The sequence below is a fragment of the Hippocampus comes genome, unplaced genomic scaffold, assembly GCF_001891065.2.
Source record: "Hippocampus comes isolate QL1 unplaced genomic scaffold, H_comes_QL1_v1.1 scaffold132, whole genome shotgun sequence".
Lineage (NCBI taxonomy): Eukaryota > Metazoa > Chordata > Actinopteri > Syngnathiformes > Syngnathidae > Hippocampus > Hippocampus comes.
The window spans coordinates 144,353-150,787 of NW_017805467.1; positions in this window are offsets into that span (position 1 = coordinate 144,353).

Below are 6,435 nucleotides of genomic sequence, written 5' to 3' on the forward strand. Positions count from 1 at the left end.
TATTTTTAATTAGTTTCGCATTTTCTTTATTTTGTTAACGTAAATGCTTTTTTCTATTCGAACTATTTTGCTGTGCGCGTGTTTGTGTGTGCATGTGTGTATTCTAATGAATGAATAAATCATAACTCGTTGTTTTGAGCTGCCCCAAGATGAAGAGCAGTGGCGTGGTGGAATGAAGGAACGCTCGGATGAGTTGTGTGTGGACGATTTCCCATCAAACGTGCCACGCCAACCGGGAAGGTCTTCCTTCCGAGAAGAGCGGTGGAAGCCGCGACGCTTCTCGAGGCTCTCGGAGACGCCTGTGCGGTAGGTGGTCCGATACTTGGGCCAAGTGTTCCCTCAGTCTTCTTTTCCCCGTTACGTCCATTCCACTCGCCAACTCGCGGACGTGACAGATGGCGTCTCTGGCTTAAGCTAGGCCAGACTGAATATACATCAGCTCACGTCACTCAATATGAAACGCTGGCTTTTTTTCCCCCCACAATCGCATGAGGTTGTTGATGAAAACGTGGACTGTTTTCGCGGTGATCAAACTTTTACGATAGTGTAACTTCATGGCGAGGTCCTCAACTGTCCTCATGTCAACTCTGGCGAACACTTGACGCATGCCTGTTATATTAGCACCTTTCCAAATGTAACGTCATTCTTTTAATATTAGGATTTTATTCTTCAGGGAATTGGGCCTTTTTTTGGGGCTGTTGTTTAGGTTGCTGTCACATGATTTTGTTCTTGTAAAATTCTGTTTTTCACTGGGACATTAATATTTGTAGTAAAAAAAAAAAATCCAACGTGACAACTTCATTTATATCAAATTGACTTTTTTCAAGGCATCTTTATTTTGTAAAATCACACTTTTCTTTCTCATATTACAATCTTTATTGGCACAATTTGAAAGTTTATTCCCCCCATTCCTATTTTTTTTTTTTTATTAAATTTGCTCATGTAAACTACATTTTCTTTGTAATCTCTTTTCTTTCTCCAACTTTATTAGAGAAAGATATGACTTCCCCCTGATAAAAGCCTACTCTTTTGGGTGATATTAAAAGTGCTGTCGGATCTAAAACCAATTTTCTCACTATATTTTACAATGTCATCCTTCAAGTCTGCATTTCACTGACACACTTTGACAGAGAAAGAAGCATACGGTGTCCATGTGAGCGGAGTAGCTCACTGGTCCAGGAAATGATGAAAGACTTTCAAGTCAACAGCACTGATTCAATCAAGATTGACTAAGGCGAGTAAGAAAACCCAGCCATGAAGAGTGCTGACTATTCATTTCAGACACACTCACGGGCACGTTCCAGGATTTGGGCTTCTTGGTACTTGGAGTTCCTGGTACTAAAAAGGCTTCTGCTCTTGGACCTGTTTGAAAGTACCCACAATTTTTGTAGTGAATCAGTTTCCAAAAAAATTTGCTGAGTACCTCAGTTCCTCTCACGTGATATTAATGGGGTTTTTTTTAAACACTAAGCAATACCAAATAAACAACAATAATTGGTTAATAAATATCAATGAGGAAAAAAATATTTTGTAATGCATTTTAATGCTAAATAGCGTTTTATCTGCACTACTCTGTATTTGATGGAATAATCACTTGTAAAAAATATGAAATAGCAACAGCCCGATGAAATGTATTAAATTAATGAAACCCTCATTTGGCAAGATGCCACAATCAGAGGAAAACCACCATCTCTGTAGGAAGAAGTCGTCTGTTCCATATAAATCAGCAAATCATTTTACTGCTGCCATAAAACTTGATAATATTTCCAGTGTCGGTGATGAAACTTCGCAGCGTGTGCGTATTATCTGCAAAAATGATAAAAGACAGTTCACCCACCCACTGTAGTTCTCATTGTCTCAATTGTACTTCGTATGTTTTACTGCTTGATCTGCTTATGATGTTCTCACAAGTGTAAATACAAATGCTGCTTTTACTTGGTCTTCATGGAGGCTCGCTTTTCTTTTCGCACACTAGCCTTCCCGAGAACAAGAAACTGCTCGCCGAGTTACAACACCCTCAAATGATGGATTAGATTGCGTGATGACACAAATCCAGCACAAAATGAGGCATTTTAATCAGCGATTATTAACCCTTTCATGCACCCTGTAACTTGCTAACATGATAAGCTGTCCACTGTGGTAACCGCTGTCCATGAAAGGGTTAACCGAATCTTAGTTTGTCCTAAACTTCTGAACCATGCAGATTTAATGAGTTCATCCAAGCTTCGTCAACATCAATCGGAGTGCGTTTCAACGCTGCTCCTGTGTCATCATGTTCCTGCGAGAAGCAGCAGCAAAAAAAAAAAAAAAAAAAACATTCCCCAAAGAGGATGCTGAACAGCTGCACGGCACATCTGGAACAGTGGCAACGCGCCTGAAAGTTGCTGGAAAAAGGTGGGATGCAAATGGCTGCGGGTTGAAATGATCCAGAAGGATCACATAATAATAACGCGCGGTGAAGTACAAGAACAATAAATGTGTTCATAGCACACCCTTGATTGTTTGGATTCTCAGCAGCAAGCAGTTCCAGAACACAGTTCAGACTTTGCAATTGACTGTGGACAAATCTCGCATCATTATTGACTACTTGCGCGCTGCCGAAAGTACGACCACCGCTAACATATTGTGACACAAATCTCAAGGGAGCTGGATGGCGATACAATGGGCATTGTGTACCTAATGTTGTGTCCAATGAGTGCTAAGTTTGTCAAGGAATGACAAGTGCAAGCGTTGAGGTATAGTCAGCTCCGGACTCCAACATTGTTTTACGGAGAGGAACACCTCATGTGGTAGCCCTTTATTTCTCCACAGGAAAGCACACCGCAAACTTCCTGGAAAACAGCCAGAACCAGGGCAACAGCCTGTGTGTGTGTGTGTGTGTGTGTGTGTGTGTGCGCGCGTGCGTGCGTGCGTCAACACACATTACAATCTAACACCTTTGGCCAAAGATTGAATAGGGAATACAATCTTTCCTAACCCTATCTGTCTGAACAACATTTACATGTTCAATCCCCCTCACCCCCTAACTTTCAAAACGTATAGTTTGCCGGTACTTTTTTCCCCTTATTCTTCAGGACAAAAGAGCGTACATGAAAAGCTAACACACTGCTGTCCAAACACAAGGATTGGGTTATATAAAAGAAAAAAAAAAAAAAATTAAAAAATCATCATGTGAAGACCTGGTTTAGGAAGGTGTTTTTTTTTTTTTTTCCCAGGAAACAACCATGTATATCGTAAGGCGTTTTTCGCCAAAAAAAAACGACCACGTATATTAAGGCGTTTTTAACGGAAAAAAACGACCATGTATAGGAAGGCGTTTTTAAAAGACCGTGTATAGTAAGGCGTTTTTAACCAAAAAAAACAACCATGTACAGTAAGGCGTTTTTAACCGAAAAAAACCGACCATGTATAGTAAGGCGTTTTGAACCGAAAAAAAACGGCCATGTATAGCAAGGCGTTTTTAGCCGAAAAAAACGATCATGTATAGTAAGGCGTTTTTTACCGAAAAAAAGACCATGTATAGCAGGGCGTTTTTAACCGAAAAAAAGACCATGTAAAGTAAGGCGTTTTGAACCGAAAAAAAACGGCCATGTATAGCAAGGCGTTTTTAGCCGAAAAAAACGATCATGTATAGTAAGCCGTTTTTAACCGAAAAAAACGATCATGTATAGTAAGGCGTTTTTTACCGAAAAAAAGACCATGTATAGCAGGGCGTTTTTAACCGAAAAAAAGACCATGTAAAGTAAGGCGTTTTTAACCGAAAAAAAGACCACATATAGCAGGGCGTTTTGAACCGAAAAAAAAACGACCATGTATAGTAAGGCGTTTTTAGCCGAAAAAAAGACCATGTATAGCAGAGCGTTTTGAACCGAAAAAAAAACGGCCATGTATAGTAGGCGTTTTTAACCGCAAAAAAGACCGTGTATAGTAAGGCGTTTTTAACCAAAAAAAACAACCATGTACAGTAAGGCGTTTTTAACCGCAAAAAAGACCGTGTATAGTCAGGCGTTTTTAGCCGAAAAAAAGACCATGTATAGTAAGGCGTTTTGAACTGAAAAAAAACGGCCATGTATAGTAGGCGTTTTTAACCGCAAAAAAGACCGTGTATAGTCAGGCGTTTTTAGCCGAAAAAAAGACCATGTATAGTAAGGCGTTTTGAACTGAAAAAAAACGGCCATGTATAGTAGGCGTTTTTAACCGCAAAAAAGACCGTGTATAGTCAGGCGTTTTTAGCCGAAAAAAAGACCATGTATAGTAAGGCGTTTTGAACTGAAAAAAAACGGCCATGTATAGTAGGCGTTTTTAACCGCAAAAAAGACCGTGTATAGTCAGGCGTTTTTAGCCGAAAAAAAGACCATGTATAGTAAGGCGTTTTGAACTGAAAAAAAACGGCCATGTATAGTAGGCGTTTTTAACCGCAAAAAAGACCGTGTATAGTCAGGCGTTTTTAGCCGAAAAAAAGACCATGTATAGTAAGGCGTTTTGAACTGAAAAAAAACGGCCATGTATAGTAGGCGTTTTTAACCGCAAAAAAGACCGTGTATAGTAAGGCGTTTTTAGCCCAAAAAAATGACCATGTATCGTAAGGCGTGATGTGAATTGTCCCATGGTGTGAATAATTGTGCGGAGAAGCGGATCAAAAAATGCATGGCCACAGACATTTTTGAGAACACACAGGTAGGCCAGAGCCGGTATCGAACTCTGCACCTCTGCAGAACAACGCAGACGCACTAACCATTTGACAACCGGGCAGGTGACGAACACTTGACATTGTCAGTCGGTGTGAGCGTGAAGAGTTGTACGGAGGAGCAAAAAATGCATCGCCATTCACATTTTGAGAACACGCAGGAAGGCCGGAGTCGGAATTGAACCCTACACCTCCACAGCACAACGGCAACGAAGTTACCATTCGACTACTAGGGAGGTAATGAGAATTTCAGATTGTCCATAGGGGTGAGTGTGAATGCGGAGAAGGATCAGAAAATGGAGGGCCACGCACATTTTTGAGAACACACAGGTCGGTCGGAGCCGGAATCATACCATGTACCTCTGCACTGTGACGCAGCCGCACTAACCATTCGACGAACAGACAGATCATGAGCACTCAACATTGTCCCTACATAAGACTCTTTATTTTGAAATATGAGCGCATGTAGAGTAAGACTTTTTTTTTGGAAAGTTTTTTTTTAAGCATTGGAAGGCGTTTTTCACAACAAAAAAAACAGCCATGCATTTGTCAGGCGTTTTTACAGCCAAAAAATGACCATGTACAGTCAGGCGTTTTTGGCCGAAAATAAACGACCATAGTAAGGTGTTTTTAGCCGAAAAAAAGACCACGTATAGGAAGGCATTTTTAACCGAAAAAATCGACCACGTATATTAAGGCGTTTTTAAACAAAAACGACCATGTATAGTAAGGCGTTTTTAGCCGAAAAAAGACCATGTATAGGAAGGCGTTTTTAATCTAAAAAAACGACTATGTATCGTAAGGCGTTTTTAGCCGAAAAAAACGACCATGTATAGTTGAGGCGTTTTTAGCGGAAAAAAAACGACCATGTACAGGATGGCGTTTTTAGCCGAAAAAAACGACCATGTATAGTTGAGGCGGTTTTAGCGGAAAAAAAACGACCATGTACAGGATGGCGTTTTTAGCCGAAAAAAAGACCATGTATAGTGAGGCGTTTTTAACCGAAAAAAAAAGACCATATATAGGAAGGCGTTTTTAACCGAAGAAAAAGACCATGTATAGTAAGGCGTTTTTAGCCGAAAAAAACGACCATGTATAGTAAGGCGTTTTTCGCCGAAAAAAACGACCATGTATAGTAAGGCGTTTTTCGCCGAAAAAAAAACGACCATGTATAGTAAGGCGTTTCTAGCCGAAAAAAAGACCATGTATAGTTAGGAGTTTTTAACCGAAAAAAAAGACCATGTATAGTAAGGCGTTTTTCGCCGAAAAAAACGACCATGTATTGTAAGGCGTTTTTCGCCGAAAAAAACGACCATGTATAGTAAGGCGTTTTTAGCCGAAAAAAAGACCATGTATAGTAAGGCGTTTTTAGCCAAACAAAACGACTATGTATAGTAAGGCGTTTTTAGCCGAAAAAAACGACCATGTATAGTAAGGCGTTTTTAGCCGAAAAAAAGACCATGTGTAGTAAGGCGTTTTTTAACAAAAACAACGACCATGTATCGTAAGGCGTTTTTAGCCGAAAAAAAGACCATGTATAGAAAAGAGTTTTTCGCCGAAAAAAATGACCATGTATAGGAAGGCGTTTTTAACCGAAAAAAAAGACCATGTATAGTAAGGTGTTTTTAGCCGAAAAAAACTATGGATAGTAAGGCGTTTTTAGCCGAAAAAAACGACCATGTAGAGTCAGGCGTTTTTCGCCGAAAAAAACGACCATGTATAGCAAGGCGGTTTTTTGCCGAAAAAAA